This window comes from Dioscorea cayenensis, unplaced genomic scaffold, assembly GCF_009730915.1.
Source record: "Dioscorea cayenensis subsp. rotundata cultivar TDr96_F1 unplaced genomic scaffold, TDr96_F1_v2_PseudoChromosome.rev07_lg8_w22 25.fasta BLBR01000418.1, whole genome shotgun sequence".
Classification (NCBI taxonomy): domain Eukaryota; kingdom Viridiplantae; phylum Streptophyta; class Magnoliopsida; order Dioscoreales; family Dioscoreaceae; genus Dioscorea; species Dioscorea cayenensis.
Window position 1 is genome coordinate 27477 of NW_024086809.1, and position 8964 is coordinate 36440.

The 8964-nt window shown below is 35.7% G+C and overlaps 1 long non-coding RNA gene across 1 annotated transcript; it reads left to right on the plus strand.

Annotated features, from left to right (window-relative positions):
• Positions 1-6772: 6772 nt before the first annotated feature.
• Positions 6773-8654, plus strand: LOC120254328. Its single transcript, XR_005534596.1, has 3 exons — positions 6773-6837; positions 7699-7794; positions 8498-8654. It is a non-coding gene; the product is annotated as an uncharacterized LOC120254328 (long non-coding RNA).
• Positions 8655-8964: the final 310 nt, after the last annotated feature.

Below are 8964 nucleotides of genomic sequence, written 5' to 3' on the forward strand. Positions count from 1 at the left end.
TGAGTTTTCTTTGGAGAAAGAAGAAAGGTGGAAGATCTTCTCTTTTTGTTAGTGGAGCTTCAAGATCCATTATCCTACTCCTTAAGTTTATAGGTAAGCTCTCCATTTTTTTTCCCTTGTTGTTTGATGGATGGATGGATCTGTTGTAAAATGTAGGACCGAATAGAGCAGTATAACAGTAAAATAAATAAAAGGAATGCTGAAAAATAAAGAACACAAAGATGTTACGTGGAAAACCCCTAAATAATTAGGGTAAAAATCACGGGCAAAGATAGAAGAATTTTCTAAGTGGGAAAATTGCAGTGAGTTACAAACTCTCTAATAACAAAGAGAAAACCGTAACTCTCTCTTATACTAGTGAGATCGACTAACTCTCAAAAATATTTTTTTCCACACTTTTTCTTCTCTCTCTAATTTCTTCCTCACTCTCACTTCTTCACTTGATTCTTCACTCAAGTTGTGTATAGAATGAGAATAAGCTTCCCATACTTATAGGCCAACTAAAACCACCATTTTTCCTTTAATATGTGGGCACTAATCCATGGGTTAAGATCATGGTTTAGGTTCTAATGGTTTAAGTAAGCCATTAGTTTATAATCCATGGATTTGTTCATTGGTTTTGGGCTAATGGTTTTGAGCAATTAGTTTAGGGCCAAAGGTTTGGAGGAGATGGTTTTAGCCAACAATTCTCCCACTTGAAGATTTGATTGAAAGACAATCAGATCTTCACACCATTCTTTCTATCTTGCCATTCGATGTTGCTTACGTCTCTGTCAAACCACAAGAGGATCGACACCATATGAATTTGTCAGCATTGATTGCTTTTGTCATAAAGTCTGCTAGGTTGTCCTTGGTATGGATCTTGTACATGTCCACTGTACCTTCTTCCACTTTCTCACGAACGAAGTGGTACTGAACTCTGATATGTTTTGTCTTTGAATGAAATGCTGGATTCCTTGCAAGATGCAATGCACTCTAGTTGTCACAATATAGAGTGATATTCTCTTGTTTGTGCCCGAGTTCTTCCAACACCATCTTCAACCACACTCGCTTTTCATCGGCTTGTGTAGTCGCCAAATACTGCTTCGCTGCTGACGTAGCCGCGATCGATCGCAGCTTTTGAAACCCAGCTCACAGCTCCTCCTGCTAGTGTGAACACATATCCAGATGAGTGGATTTGCTTTTATCAAGATCACATGCATAATCAGCATCAACATATCCACTGACAGTAAAGTCAGATCCCCCATAACATAATGCAACATTTGAGGTTCCCTTTATATATCTGAGAATCCTCTTAACAACACTCCAATGCTCTTGACCAGGATTCGCCATATACCGACTTACCACTCCCACTACATGTGCAATGTCTGGTCTTGTACAGATCATGGCGAACATTAGGCTTCCCACCGCTGATGTATATGGTACTCGAGACATCTCCATCCTCTCTTCTTCACTGCTAGGACACATACTTGAGGATAACTTGAAATTAACAGGAAGTGGGGTAGAAATTGGCTTACAGTCTTGCATGTTGAACCGCCGCAAGATCTTCTTCAGATAAGTCTTCTGAGAAAGCCAAATCTTCCTATTATTTCTGTCTCGGTGAATTTGCATCCCTAGAATCTTGTTTACCGGTCCCAAGTCCTTCATTTCAAACTTCCTAGCCAATTGTGCCTTCAACTCCTTCATACGATCTTTGTTGGGGCCTGCTACCAACATGTCGTCAACATATAGCAACAAGAAGACAAAATCTTCTTCTTCAAACCTCTTGACATATGCACAAGGGTCTGCATTGAATCTGCTGTATCCAAGGCTCATGATGAAGGAATCAAATCTCTTGTACCAACATCTTGGCACCTGCTTTAGACCGTACAGAGATTTGTTCAACCTGCAAACCAAGTTCTATTTACCTTTTTCTTCAAAACCTTCTGGTTGGAGCATATAAATTTCTTCTTCAAGATCTCCATGAAGAAATGCAGTTTTGACATCTAACTGCTCAAGCTGCAAGTCAAATGTAGCACACATCGCCAGGACTACTCGGACTATTGTGAGTAGAACCACAGGTGAAAATATTTCGTTGAAGTCAATACCTTCCTTCTGAGCATATCCTTTCACCACCAATCTAGCACGATAACGATCTACTTGATCATCACTATTGCGCTTGATCTTGTAGACCCATTTATTGCCAATGGGTTTTCGCCCTTGTGGTAGCGACACCAGTTCCCATGTCCTATTTTTATGAAGAGCTTCAATTTCTTCTTCCATTGCTGTCATCCACTGAGATGCATTTGAATTATTCAGTGCTTCTTGAATAGTTGATGACTCTCCATCCTCAGTTAGAAGACAGTAAGCAATATTACCCTCCATAATATAGTCAGAATGCCAACTTGGTGCCTTTCTTGTACGAGTTGACCACCGAACTTTTGGAACTTCAGATTCAACTGGTTCTTGTATCTCGTGCTCTGGTGTAGCTTCTGATTCTTTTTCTATCTGTATTGTTGTAGTCTCTGTGCTTTCACCATCTACTTGCTCTTGTTCTTTATCTTCTATGAAGATAACATCCCTGCTGATTACAACCTTATGGGCAGTGGGATCCCACAGGCGGTACCCCTTAACACTATCAGCATATCCTAAGAACATACATTTTTAGGATTTTTTGGATCCGCTTTTGTAGTTTCTTGGGTATTGTACATTACATATACAGGATATCCAAATATATGAAGGTTTGAATAATCAACTGGCTTACCAATCCACATCTCCATCGGTGTCTTCAACTCGATTGCAGTTGATGGGGCCCGATTCACCACATAACAGCGATCTGGGCCGCTCGCCCTGAATCGCCTTATCTAAGCCTCGCAGCTCCCAACATAGCTTTTTGTTCTTTCCAACGAGTCCTGTTCATCCGCTCTCGCCACTCCATTTTGTTGAGGAGTGTATCGTCGAGTGAATCGCCTTTTGATGCCTTCTTGCTTGCGTAATTCATCAAATTCTTTTGCTAGTATATTCTCCTCCATTATCAGTCCTCAAGCACTTGATCTTCTCACCAGATTCAAGTTCCATCCGCGCTTTGTAAAATTTGAAGACTTGAAACACATCGACCTTCCTCTTGATAGGGTACACCCAACATCTCCTCGGAATAGTCATCAATAAATGAGACAAAGTAATTTGCTCCTCCCGTGGATGTAATCGGTGCTTGCCACACACATCGAGTGAACCAATTCTAGAATTGCTTTGCTTCTAGAATTAGATGTGTTGAACTTGAGTCGATGCTCGGTTGCTTTACAATGCAATGTTTACAAAAAGGGTAGTGTTACCTTTTGTGAGACCTTGAAGTAGATTCCTTTCTCGCAAGAATCTTCATTCCTTGCTTTCCCGACATGTGTCCAAGTTTTCCGTGCCATGTCATCTGTGCATCTTTCACTTGGACTACTTGTGGCAACCTAAGCTTCTCCTTCTTGCAAAGTTTCTCCCTTCAAAGATGTATAGATTTGCAGCTATCTTTTTCTCCCTTCATGCATACAAGCGCTCCTCGAATTATCTTCATGATCTTGTTTTGAACTTCAATTTTGCAACCAAGATCATCAAGTTGTCCTATAGACAACAAATTCTTCTTGAGGCCCTCCACATGTCGGACTTCTTGTATGGTCTTAACCGTGCCATCGTACATCTTCAGTTTGATAGTGCCAATGGCAACGATCTTCAAAGCTTGATCGTTACAGTTGTACACAGATCCCCCAGAGATAGGTTCATACTGATGGAACCATTCTCTTTGGGAGATCATGTGAAAAGTGGCTGCTGAATCAAGAAGCCATACATAAGTAAATCTTTTACCTGATGTAGTTGCTACTTCACCTTCTCCATCATCTGAAGTGTTTGCAACATTCCCTTGAGGATTGGAATTCTTTTTATTTAGACTCCAACAATCCTTCTTCAAGTGACCTTTCTTGCCACAGTGGTAGCACTTGAAAGTCTTCTTACTCCTCGACTTTGATCTACCACGATTGTAACTCCCACTAGATTCACGTTCTGTTGGTCTTCCTCTCGTCACCATCAAAGCCTCCGCTTGTTGTGAACTTGCTAGCTTGTCTTCCTTGTTCTTGCGGTGACTCTCTTCCTCCAGAACAGCAGCTGCAATATTGTCAAAAACTAGACTGTCTGTGGGGACATTATTTGTTAAGTTGATGACGAGTTGATCATACGAATCTGGTAGACTTTGGAGTAGAATTTCTACATCGCTCACTTGACTCTATCAGTATGTCCCAATGATGTGAGTTGGGAAAATAGAGTGTTCAGTGTATTCATGTGTCCCGACATCAAGTAGATTCGCCATACGCAGTATAGAGTCTCCTTTTAAGGAAAAATTTTGTTGTGGAGTGACTTGGCCTCGTGACAACTTAGTGAGGTGGTCCCATATCTCTTTTCGCTGCCTTCTTCTCCGCTATGCTTGATAGAACTCCATCGCCAGTGCGAGATGAAGATCGAGAACGCTGCTCCCCGGCTCCATCTCATTCCACTTATCATCTTTGACCTCACTGGTCTTTTCGGTGATGGCCGCCAAGCGCTTGTCCTTCCTCGGGATTGCCTTTTATCTTCAGCTTCCACAGTGAGAAATTACTCCCACTGAATTTTTCAATCTCATATTTCGCCACTATTGCTTCTATTAAAAATTGCTGCAAGAGCAAATGAATCGATCTTTCAAAAAGGTGAATAATTATCCAACTTATTTTTCCGATGTGGAGGATCCACTAATAGTGGCAAACCACAGAGCATACTGATAAGTAGATATATTACACCAAGATCTAGCTCCGATACCACTTGTTGTAAAATGTGGGACCGAATAGAAGCGATGACAGAGTAAAAATAAATAAAAAGGAATGTCGAAAAAAATAAAGAACACAAAGATGTTACGTGGAAAACCCCTAAATAATTAGGGTAAAAACCACGGGCAAAGATAGAAGAATTTTCTAAGTGGGAAAATTGCAGGAGTTACAAACTCTCTAATAACAAAGAGAAAACCAGAACTCTCTCTTATACTAGGAGATTGGACTAACTCTCAAAATATTTTTTCCACACTTTTCTTCTCTCTCTAATTTCTTCTCACTCTCACTTCTTCACTTGATTCTTTACTCAAGGTTGTGTATAGAATGAGAATAAGCTTCCCATACTTATAGGCCAACTAAAACCACCATTTTCCTTTAATACGTGGGCACTAATCCATGGGTTAAGATCATGGTTTAGGTTCTAATGGTTTAAGTAAGCCATTAGTTTATAATCCATGGATTTGTTCATTGGTTTTGGGCTAATGGTTTTGAGCAATTAGTTTAGGGCCAAAGGTTTGGAGGAGATGGTTTTAGCTAACAGGATCTAGGGTTACGAAGGAAGCTTGAAAGGCTTGATCCTTGTTCTTCTTGGTTGCTTGTTGTTGTTAGAACTTGAAATTATGATTTTCATTATTGTTCTTCAAAATCAAGTGTAGCAATACTGTAGCACAAGTAGAACTTGCTTGTTTGCTTGTTTCCTTGTTTTGGATTGAAGCCAATCATCTCTAGAAACTCTTTGGAAACTTTGGATCTCAATTTTGAGCTAACCCTAGGTCGTGTTAGGGTTGCTTTGCATGTTTAAAACTTAGGGTTTCATTTGTGTTTCCGTTGCTTACACTACAAGAAATGTGCGTATTATCTATGTTATTTTATGCTACGACATTATTTTCGTAGTTAAAAACATGTTATTGTCTATATTTTGTTGATTTCGTAGAAGAAACTAAGTACTCCTAGGCATCAAGCAATTTCTACTTTCTAACAAACAATGCCCTACGAATAATTTTTCTTAACTACGATTGATTTCATACCTAAAACTGAAACTTTACGTCTACGAAAATATATCATAGATAAAAGAGGATTAAACTTTAGGTACGAATAATAAAACGTAGTAGAATATAAATATTTTTTGGCGCAAAAAATTTATTGGCGGCAAAACCATGGGTTACGAAAATTTTTTGATAGCTACAATTTATTTTGTAATAAAATGAGTTATTTTATCTACGAAACAGATCGTAGCGAAAATATTTAAGCACTAATTTAATATGTAAAAAATTATATGTAAACATTATATATATATATTAAAAAAATATTTGAATGAAATTCTAAATAGTAAAATCAACCAACACATTATTTTGATAAATTAATTTGTAAAATATTTTTTATGAGATTATATAGTTTAGAATAAATAATTATTAAACAAAAATTTGTAGAAATTAACTTTCACTAGTAAACCTACTTAAGAAATAAATATTTGATTTTATTGTTGGTGGATAATTATTTGATTGTAATTATTTTTAAGAATATTTAAAATGTTGTATTACAATATATTTGATATTTCTATATTAGATAAAAAAATATTATTAAAAGATAATATTATTATATAAATTAATGAAATTATAAGAAACTCATATAACATAGAAAATTAATTGGCAGTGAGAATTAACTAATAACTAATTATTTTATATAAATCAATTTTTTTAGATGATTATATAATTTATGATAAATAATTATTATGATGATTTTTTTAAAAATTAACATTCACAAATAATAATGACTTCAAAAATAATATCATTAATAAAAAGGGGCCTATTTAAAATTTAGATTTTTCATTTGTTTTTCAATCAAATATATTCTTTTTCCATAGCCTCTCACCCCTTTCTTTTTCCTCACCCTCCCCTTCTTTTCATCCGCACCAAAACCCTAGCACTTTTTGTCACAAAAACTTATTCATTCCAAGAGCATAGCCTCCTCCGCCCAAGGGAGGAGCTGAAATCTTAGCCCATGGATGCTCCATTCTCAGGTTGGCGTTTTCTTATCTTTCTTTTTGATGTTATTTGTTTGATGTTTTGATGAAAAGTTTGGGTTTTGATGAGTGGGGAATCTTGATCCGGGTTTTTAATTTGTTTTTTTGTTTGGAAAAAAATAGATTTTGAGTTAGAGATTAGAGATTTTTTTCTTGAGGGTTTTTTGATGGTTTTCATGTGTGTTTTTCATGGATTTCTTTTTTTGTGATGGATTGAGCGTTGTAAGTTTTGGTGCAATTTAGGGTTTTATTTGTGTTTTTAATTTTTTATTTTCGTTGAAAGTTTAGGTTTTTGATCTGTTTGCTTATGCTTCTTCTTGAACGAACTAAGGTTCCTTTTTTCCATAAAGTTTTTTTAATTCGCTTTTCTTGAATTTGATCTTATGTGAGAATTTTATTTCATTTTATTGTATTTAAGGTAGATTAAAAATATTTAAATATATTTCTTGATCAGGGATAAGATTTTAATTTTAGTATTGGATTATCTTTAGAAAAATGCATGTTGTTCCTTTTGTTGAAATTGAAAAAATCACCTGGTTGGCTTCTTTTTTTCTTTCATGCTTTCTTTTGTTTGGTTGGTTCATTATTTATGATGTTCAATATGTCTTAAATTAAGGATAACACTATTTATCCGATACAATGTGTTTTGCGTGCAAAAAGACCATAACCATTCCATAAAGTTGAAATTTTTGTCACCATAACTTGAATTAAACACAAATAGGCTACTCGTATCTTTTTGTTTAAAAAGAATGAACTTATGGTTTATGTAGATAATATATTCCATTTTTTTGACAATTGATTTGTGTTGTATTATCACCTTCGTTTGATCTTATTTCTAGAGGTTGTCTTTCTCTCAAGGTTTCTCGAGTGCTCTTGTTTTAAGAGGTTGAGTTCCCTGTCCTTGAATCTGAGGCATTGTTCATTAGAAAAGTAGGGGAGGAGATCACTCAGCAGGTGCGTGCTCTTGTGGCCTTGAGAATTGTTGCAAATGGAGTAGCTTGATGTGTTCTCGATCTGACCATTTTTTGTTGTATGTTTAGTTGTGCAATTTTGAGGATAAGGGTGGTCATCATGTTGTATTGAGGTCTGAAATCACTCCTTCCTTGGCTAGGCTTGTAAGCAAAGCAAGGGTATCAATACAAAAAGTTAAAAAGAAACCTATGTTGTTAAAAAGAAGAAAGTTCTCTCATCCCTTTTTTCTCTATGTTACTGTTGATATACATATATGATACATCTATTGAAAATTGAAGTGAGATAATTTTCAAGTACATGTTTCCATCCAATCAAATTGTAGCATGTGCTAATGCTATGTTCATAGGCTTTTTGTGATTTTTTTATTGGAATTAAGTTTCCTTGAGGATAAATACATGCCAATGTTTGTTTGTATATTATGTTATTTTTTCTTTGTAAAAAAACACAAATTGCGTAGAGTAAAATAAAAATAAATGTAGTTTTTAACTCTATCTTGTTGTTTGTGGAATGATCTGCTCTCGTTGATGTAAGTCACCACTAAAATTAGTCAAATATTTCAGTTTTATTATTTTTTGGGTTTGCCTATATTTGTGCATGTGTTTGTTTTTGTTGATTATGGCTGATTTTTTTATGTGCATGGTTGCTCACACAAACATGCTACTTTTTTGTTTGAAACATGGACTAGAGTACCAAGGACAATGAATGAGATAGTGCGTGAGGAGACTTCAACCACAAAGAACTTTCATCAGCGTAAAAAAAGGCATTCGCAAAGGATTCAGAGTAGTAGAACATTGTATTCAAATGACGAGAGCATGATAGATACTAATAAGTTTAAATTTTATTTTGAGTAAGTTATATTGTTTTGAGCTATTTATTCTAATATAGCTATAAATGGTTTTAATTGTTATTTGGTAATATGTCCTTTTTTTAATTAATGTAGGCATCTATGCAAAAATTTATCTGAAGAAAATAGGAGGTCTTCTATATGTCTTGATTCTTTATGGTTCTCTATGTACAAGAGCAAGGTGACAAAGGACAAGGTGCTCAAGTGGATCAAAATGAAGAAGATACTTAAAAAAAAAATATGTGTTTATTCCCATTGTTTGTTGGTGAACTCTATTCCATATAAAAATTCTTTTTTTTTTCCACTTG